Below are 9,085 nucleotides of genomic sequence, written 5' to 3'. Positions count from 1 at the left end.
CCCCCCCCCCCCCCCCCCCCCCCAAAAAAAAAAGGTTGGCACCCAAAAAAATCGTTCTTGTAGAAGGAAACCAAAGGCTAATTTGGACCATAGGGGTCCAAACCATCAAAATAGGAAAACTAGGTCTAAGCCCAAGTCTACCAAACCAAACCATCCCTTAACCTAAGGCATGGCCCATCTGAGTCAACTAACGGTCAATGGTCAACTAACAGTCATGATCAATAGTCAAGGTCAAGGTATGGTCCAAGTCAAGTCAAAGTTCAATTGAATAAAATCTAGTACTCTAATCAAAGTTTAACTCCGTCATGGTCCATTGAGTCATTATGATTCAAACCGATTCAACTTAGTTAGATAAACTGAGTCAGCTAAGTTTACTCAGGTAAGTCAGCTAGCTGACTGGCTAACATAAACAGACCATTACATAGGCCAAAGCCTTTGCAGGATCAAAAGGTCTGTTGCGCCATCTTGGTGCAACAAAAACACAAATACATCTTCATAAGAGAATTTTTAATCACAATTCATTTGAAAACACAAGTTCAGTTTACCTGAAATTCCATTCTTATTTGCAATTTCTATTTCAATATCAACATATTCCCTCACCAGCTCACCCCTTGATCAGTTCAGGTCTCTTCCTTACATATCACATCACCATCATTATAATCTCAATACCAAGTTCAAGTTAGCTCTTAACTTTACTTCCCATCCTCAACTGAATTCAATTTAACAGTCACACAACCAATCCACCATCATTTATTCAAACCCAATCCTCCTCACTGAAAGTCCCCTGCACAATCAAACTCTAATAAATACAATCAATCAATCAAGATTCACATCAACACTCTTCTGGTTCCTGTAATATCTACTTCTTACAGTCACAATCTTTGTGACTTTATCATAACTTTTTCAACACCAACTACAACACCAGTTCATACAACCAGACCTAATATTCATCTAAATAGCTATTCAGTAGTAACACATCTTTCAAACCTCCCTGTGATTTATCACAATCCTAACTACAAACACAGCTTCATACTATACTTTAATCAATCTCAGTTTCATTCACATAAACTCAATAATCTAAACAATTTAACTTAAAATACCAAACTTGAGTGAAATTGGAGTCTTACCCAAGCATTGTTATCCTCTGAATAGCTATTTTCCCAATCCAATTATACGCAAACCCTAGAATTATCGTTCTAGACCTAAAATTCATCTGTATCACCAATCCCATCATCTGAAAGTTTGATCTCACATGCAATTCATTCTAATACTCTCTATTTTCTAATACCCGTCTCAAATCCGTCATTTCCATCATTTAATGCTTCTCTGAGATTTCACGTGAATCTCCAATTCCCAATTTGTGGAAGAATACGATAAACCCTAATTTACCTCATCTACATGATTCTGAATTTGAATCAACACCCAAATTAAACCCATCTCCGTAATTCACCATAATTCTTATACCGATTCAGCAATCTTCTCTTGATTTTCATCATCTCAAATCAAAACCCTAACTTTGGTATGCAACAACATCACTTCTTCTTGTCCCCGAGCTCAAACATCCCCAGAATTATCGTTATCACCTTCGGCTCAACATAGAAGGGTTCAGAACTTTATTATCAAAAACAACTGAGCATTTATGTTTCCATATGAACTACAGAGTTATAGCTATTTTATCTGATATTTGAGAGTTGATCGGATCCTCTATCCAAATTTTAACCCAGTTACTTAAGTTGTCTGCGGTAGCCTGATTGCTGATATGGCTTAAAGATAAACCAAACCAAATAGCTCTTGCAAATGGGCATTGTTTGAAAAGATGTTGATCATTTTCTTGAACTTGAGCGTTACACATTTGACAGTCTGTTGAAATATTAGACATGTGCTACGCCAGTCTCTTAGATGTTGATAAAGCTTTCTGAACTAATCTCCAGATGAAAAGTTTAATTCTTGGAATAGGTTTAATTTTCCATAATTTCTTCCGCGAAAAATTATACCTGATATCAGAAACTTGGTCTTGGTTTATGAGGAAGGCGTATATATATTTCACTGAAAAATCTCCTGAAAAATGATGTCTCCACTTGATCCTGTCCTTCTCCCCATTAGCTAGGATTTTTTTCCTTAATACATGGAGAGAATAATTCATCTAATTTTCCCAAATCCCAATTATTATCCGAAGTAGTCAACTCATTTACCCTCCCGGAATTTGATCTACTATGTCATCTGGTTTTTGAATAGCATCTTCATTAGGAATCCATATATCTTCCCAAATTTTTTCCAACTCTCCATTTTTTTATTTGCCAGACGAAATTTCCTTTAACAAGTTCTAGTCATACTCGTCCATATCCTGGAGAGATTGGAGGTTCTTGGAGATTATAGAGGGTGAGAGTTTGGGAAATATTTGGCTTCTTTAATAAGTTTTAGTCCTTTTTTGATACTCGTCCATACCCTGGAGAGATTGGAGGTTCTTGAGGATCCTGGAGGGTGAGAGTTTGAGAAATATTTGGTTTCTAGGAGTTTTATCCATAGTTGATCTGGATTGGAGATTTGTCTACTTGCTACTTTTGTAAGAAGGGCTAGATTGAATGTGTGGGTTTTTAATTCCTCTCTCGGTGGAATTACTCCACCAAGTGAAGGTTAGACTCCAACCTGATATTGCAATTACCTTCTACAAATCAAATCAGTTGATTTTATTCTGTTAACACAATTTTCACTATTATTCCTTCCGGTGCCTTGTTTTGGTGGTTGGGGTGGTGAGGATCCACAAGTAGTTCTGTCTCCCTTCAGAGGTTGATGAATTGACAGAATATGCGACTGTTGATAACGCCACCATTTTAATGCCGCCACTATCTATAGTTGGATCATTTAAATAACAAACAATACTATATAACCAAAAAAAGTCATCCCCACAACCAACAATTTTAGACTCTACTACACAGTTCTGATCTTAGAACTCAAGTTTGATAAGGAGTTACTTTAACTAATCAAAAAAACAAAAATCAAGTTCATATTACTACTCCAGGTACTACTAACTACGCAAAGAAAATATTTAATATAGCCTTGCTCCTGCAGATAACCAACTGTTTGTCAGAGATGATGTCCACCAGTGCCTTGCAATCCCTCAACAGCTTTCCAGCAAGGTGCAAGCCTTTCTGCTTCCCCATTAATCCCTAGATTGAGTACCATTGGATCTCTGAAATATAGCCAATTTTATGGAGTAAGATTATGATACAGACCCCATAATCATAAGAAGCATCAAAGTAAAATCATTTTCTCTAAGATTCAGTCCCGTTAGAACTATGAAGTCAAAAATGTGATTCCTGCTAGCAACATTTTTTCTCATGTACTACTGTTTTGGAATCCTTCTTGGGAATAATATTTCACTCAATACTAGGGTTGGAAACGATGTCCTCCGAAACCACAATATACCTTTACTTGCATTGTTTCCAACAATTGCTGGCCACCCTTGATCCACTCTAACACCCAATTATTTAGATATGTTATACCATAGGTTAGTAAATATCAGATGACAAGACCAAGGCTCCTCCAACTAGCAGCATGGATTTCACATTCCAACAACAAATGGAAGCAAAAAAGAAGGAATTCATTACTCAACTGATACTTACCTCTGTTTGAGCCGCAATCGGACATTCAAACATTTTATAACGTCTCATACGAGCGTCACAATACTTCAATAGGGCCTTTGTGCTTTCCTTACTACAATTGGAGATCTCCCTAAAAATCTGGCCTTCATTAATCTGGTCCTCTTTTTCATCAGATTCTTCAGAGTCACGGCGCTTAAGTTTTGCCATAGCTTTCATTAATTTAGTGTTCTCAGCATCAAACTCAGGTTTGGCTTTAGCTATAGCTATCTTCTCCGAATGTTCTAGTTCCGTATCTTCTTCAACTGTAGGTTTTAACAGTAGATTGCCAGTAGCATCGGCAGAAGGCCTCCTGTTGTCAGCAGCTTCTGAGGTGCTCAAAAATCTACTAGATTTTTTGCCAGTAGTGTCGGCAGAACACTTTTTTTCTTCTAATTATATGTTTTGTGAATGTGATGCTTTAGTGTTCCACCCATATTGCAAAGTCACTCTTGTACAATAAAAACACAGATGAAAAAAAAAGAAAAAAAATTAGGACTTGAGTTGCATAACGGTAAGAATAATTGCACAAAAGTTAGATACGAACTTGTCACCGATTCTTAAAACAAAAAAAACTATTAGTCACAGTGATAATTACAACTTGAAAAAGAAATTCTAACTAAGAGTAAATGAGGCTTCAAATAAGCCTTATAAACCCTTATCTACAATGGAATAAGAATCACAAATCAATGGAGTTCAATCAGAACATATACAAATACGCAAACAGAGGCAGATAGCAACATGATGTATCGACGAGTTAATCATACACATACACACGGATCTACATAATAAAGGCAAAGTTAACCACCGAAAAAGCATATGTATAAACTTAGGGCAAAACGGAAACAACACATAAACGATCAGAACTGAAACTGGAATAGATTTATATAATATTACAAGTAGCATATGAAATTGATTATGAAATTAGGGCGAAACGGAAACAACACATAAACGATCCGAAACTAGATCCGAAACTAGATCCGAAACTAAAACTGGAATAGATTTAAAGTAGCATAAGAAATTGATTATGAAATTATAAGAACCATGAGAAATCGACAAGAAGAAGAAAATACCTTTAAAGAGTTGCAGCCCTAACTTCTCTCTTCTCTTTCCTTATCTCGAAAGAGGATATGTATCTAATAAATATAGATACGTCCTAGGGTTCAAACGGTTTAGTGGATACTACAGTGAAAACTCTCTCTATATATATAAGACTTTACAAAATTATTAATATATGGAATTTATATTATTAACGCACGCGTTATAACTAGGGCTGTCAACAGGTCCGGTTTCTCCCGGGTATCATACTACCCAGAATCGATCCTATTATTTTTTTCGGTTCCGGATCCTAGCGGTTCCGGGTCCGGTTCTTAAATTAATGAACCTAGAACCGGACCCTATTAAACAGTCGGGTACCTACCGGTTCCGGGTATTAAACGGTTATGTAGAAAATCCTCTTTTGTTTGTTTGAAGCATCCATGGCTTTTGTCATGAGTAATAGTAGAAACTAGTTCGACATTCTTGCTACATAATTTTATAAAGCTAGCAATCTCAGGGTGTGCCTTTTCTCTTCTCCAGATGGACTTTTAGGTCACAGGAGGTGTCATCGCGTTTCTCTGTGATGCCAGCTGTGAGGACTGAAGTAGCGAATATAGTGCCTCCAATATATAGCATTGTATGACTTCTCTCTTTCATGTTACCTCGTTTTAGTGAAGTTTATTCGATTTGGTATTTCTAGTTCATATTATCAACAATAACACTTAGATGTAGAAAGATAACCATTCCACCTGTCTGCCGGAGATTATCCAGCATCAGGTACACACAGCAAGATAAGAAAGTTCAAATGTAAAGTTGGGAAATACATCCTTATTAAGTTAATTTGTCGATGAAAATTCATTTTATTTCAGGAAATGAATGCTAAAGAGTTCAAGGATTTGAGTTCTCATAATTGGCATATTGCGCTAGTAAGTAACAGAATCTCCATATCCTCTCATTCTCTAGTACCGTGTTTGTAATTTGAGCAAACAGTATATATACAGTATACTGGCACCGCACCCCATAGTTTATGATTGCATCATTTTTCAAAGTCCCAATACCATTTTGGTGATGCTGTCATATTCATTTGCCTTCCAAAATTTATTATTATTTCGTTTTGACTTGGATTTAAATAATTTTTATAAAATTTATTATTATTTCTTATTAATATACTAAATAAAGATTAAATGTAAGAGAAAATTTTAAAACGAGTAAAATATCAAAGCTAAAACTAGCAAAAACATGAAAAAAAGTATGAATAAACGGGTACCCGATACCCGCGGGTACCCAACAGGTATTACCCATTTGGACCCGTTTAGATTCGGGTCCAATCGGGTAATTACCCGTCGGTTCCTAAGTTGCTAATGGGTCCAACTTTAGGACCCGGAACCGGACCCAAGTCTACCGGATCCGGTTCCGGTTCCGGGTAATGGGTATCCATTGACAGCCCTAGTTATAACCTAAAGACCGGGACTTTACAAAATTATTAATATATGAAGTTTATATTATTAGCGCACGCGTTACAGTCCAAAGACTGTCAACATCCGTATAAGATAACTGCACCGAAACAAAAGAGGAATAAAAACTCCAAATTTCAAAACTGTCTTTTTTTTTTTTTGAAGCAATACCCCTCCATCTATTTAGCCCAGAAACAAATAGCAAATCACCTCCATCGTATCTTCTTCTAACTCTCTTTCTTAATCACTCGGGAAAAAAAAAATAGATCTATAAAATTCATTAAATTCATTTCCCTTCCCGTTCTATTTTCTTCCACTGGTACCTTTTTTTTTCTTCCAAATATGGATTGTTAGAAACTAGAAATTGTATATCGAGACAAGTTATGAACTAAATTCAAAAAAAGTAAAACAAAAATTGGTTAAAATGGTGAAGAAGAATGCTCAACAAGAGAAAAAGAAAGGTGAACAACTCAAGAAGACGATTAATAATCCTCCAAAAGGTAAATCGAATCCCCAGTCTCATGTTGTTTGATCAATAATAAAATCATTATTTATTATTGTTCGTATATTTGTTTGATTATTGTTTATTAATGGTTGGTATCAACAAATCTTATATTTCCCGACTGTTAGATTTAATTCCACTAGAACTAGTTCGTTGTTGTTGGTTTATTTTGTTGTTGGTTTATTTTAGTCATTTTGATGAAACAATTTTTGGATTCGACATTTTTCCCTTGTCGAATTTGGTTCTGCCTGAATTGTTGGTGTGTTGATTAATTATGGTAGTTTTGATGAAACCATCTTTGGTTTTATCATTTTTTTCTTGTCGAATTTGGTTCCACCAGAACTGTTGGTGTGTTGATTAATTCTGGTAGTTTTGAATTTGATGAAACTACTTTTGGTTTCATCATTTTTACCTTGTCGAATTTGAGTAAAAAAATGAAGACAATTTTCTGTTAGCGTGTTATTTTGTCTTTTTTTTTTGATGAAAACATATTTGGTTTCACCATCTCCACTTATGGTTACATATATCTGTTGGGTGTGTTTATCTGATGTTTACTTGATATAACCATATTTGGTTTCACCATTTTTAGTTATGGTTTCATCATTTAGTTATGGTTTCATCATTTTGTTGGTGCTTATTGTTTACTTTTGGTTTCACAACAGGGGAAAAAAGAGAAACAGAGCCATATAGGTGCTCGTTGCATCATTTGTGCGCGGAAGCATCTGCAATAAAGGCTTTGATACAAAAAGGAGAACAATACTCGCGTGTCGTGACTAAAAAAAGTACCGTTCTTTTGGAAAATTTAGTTTTTGTTGAAGTTTAAACTACTTGTAAAATGGTCATCGACTAATTATAATGGTGACAAATTACAGTTTCTGTAAAAAAGATTTAATTGATTTCAGTTTGTAGTTCCCTACAGCTTATGTCTAAAGAATATGATTTCTATTTTTGATGGGAACATTGATTGTCACTTTAAAAAATTGGGACAAATTTTCACTAATTCACTACGCCGTAACAATTAATAACCATTTAAGCGAATCTTTAAACTTCATAAATGGTGTATCATGTATCTGCGACACCAAAAAAATGTTGCTTAGTAATTTTACTTTAGAAAACAGTAAACAACATTATCTTTTATGTTGTTAAGATGCAAAGAAAAATAGCAGTAAAAAATGATGAAACCAAAAAGGGCTTCAGCAAAAATATGATGAAACCAAAAAGGGTTCCAGCAAAAATATGATGAAACCTATTTTGGTTCCAACAGATTGTAAAATCCCGCAAGCTCTGCCAAACTTAATCTAAAAATGAAACAAACATGACACACCTGCAAAAAATTAACATGTTTGACTATAAAAAGAATAGAAAAGAGAATAAATGAAAAATAACTCAAAATGAAATCTGAAAAGTAGATTATTATATGTAGTCTAAACTAAATTGAAACTGAAATCCGAAGAATTGTAATCGAAATGGTTTCACATTTGTCGAGCATGGCATGTCCTTCGGTTATGGGTAGTCAAAACATGGAAGCTACCGCAAGTTCTCATCTTCTTCTTCGGAAGTCAACATGTATTTAAAAATTCTCTTCTTCTTACTTGGAACACCTGGTGGTAGCGGAGTATCGGGATTAATAACAAGGGATTTTTCAGAAACATTGTAGATGGCCTTTCAACTGTGGGAACTTGATTATTTTCTCTATAGCATTGGTTCATGCAAATACCTCTTCAGCATCTCCACTGAACAGATGTGTACTTGTTGTATACGTCGAACTCTAGCCGCAATTCTGACCTGCCAACAATGAAAACCCAAAACTACTGAGACATAAAATTGTCCAAATTATCAAGTACATTATAATGCTGAAAATGCACTTAAATAAGCTAAGATAAGAAGGAATGAAACAACCCACTGAACAGATGTGAAAGTCAAATTAGAAATACAACAAACATGATCTATAATTGCCATGAAGTTACATACCTAATCCACGTAACTGTTGTGCAATGTGAACATTTACCAGAACTATGTCTAGCTTATAAATTTCATGGTACTATAGCATATACGTAGACTGAAAATTTGACAGTATGCGCAGTAGCTTCGAATTGTTAACACTAATTACAACAAGATTATGTACGATAAGATTAGCAAGTGGCGATCGAGGATTTACCTTTTCATCATACTATTTCTTAAGTAATACTTCTCAAGTAATGTATACACTGGTTCCAATGGTTGATTTTGGTAGTGAATGCGGCACCAGGGACTGGTAAAATCATACAAAGTTAAAATCCAAGGAAGTAATTTTGTCGCTAATAACATTGAGTATTGGTTAGCACTGGTGCATCTATTATCAAAAAAGATGACATTGATAATTTTTTCAAGTACAATGTCATTGAACTAAAGAGTCTCCACTACTTTCAACAGAACCATGTCTATCTTATAAATGTCATGGAACCATAGAAAAT

General features: G+C 35.0%; 1 long non-coding RNA gene across 1 annotated transcript; it reads right to left on the bottom strand.

The window, feature by feature from the left end:
• Positions 1-2,861: 2,861 nt before the first annotated feature.
• On the bottom strand, positions 2,862-4,833 carry LOC113301343. The gene is made up of 3 exons (XR_003336234.1): positions 4,712-4,833; positions 3,624-4,089; positions 2,862-3,190 (listed from the first exon to the last, which is right to left on the bottom strand). It is a non-coding gene; the product is annotated as an uncharacterized LOC113301343 (long non-coding RNA).
• Between the last annotated feature and the right edge of the window lie 4,252 nt (positions 4,834-9,085).

The sequence above is a fragment of the Papaver somniferum genome, chromosome 8 (assembly GCF_003573695.1).
Source record: "Papaver somniferum cultivar HN1 chromosome 8, ASM357369v1, whole genome shotgun sequence".
NCBI lineage: Eukaryota > Viridiplantae > Streptophyta > Magnoliopsida > Ranunculales > Papaveraceae > Papaver > Papaver somniferum.
The sequence above is the reverse complement of the archived record's forward strand: the minus strand, read 5'-3'. Positions and strand labels throughout refer to the sequence as shown.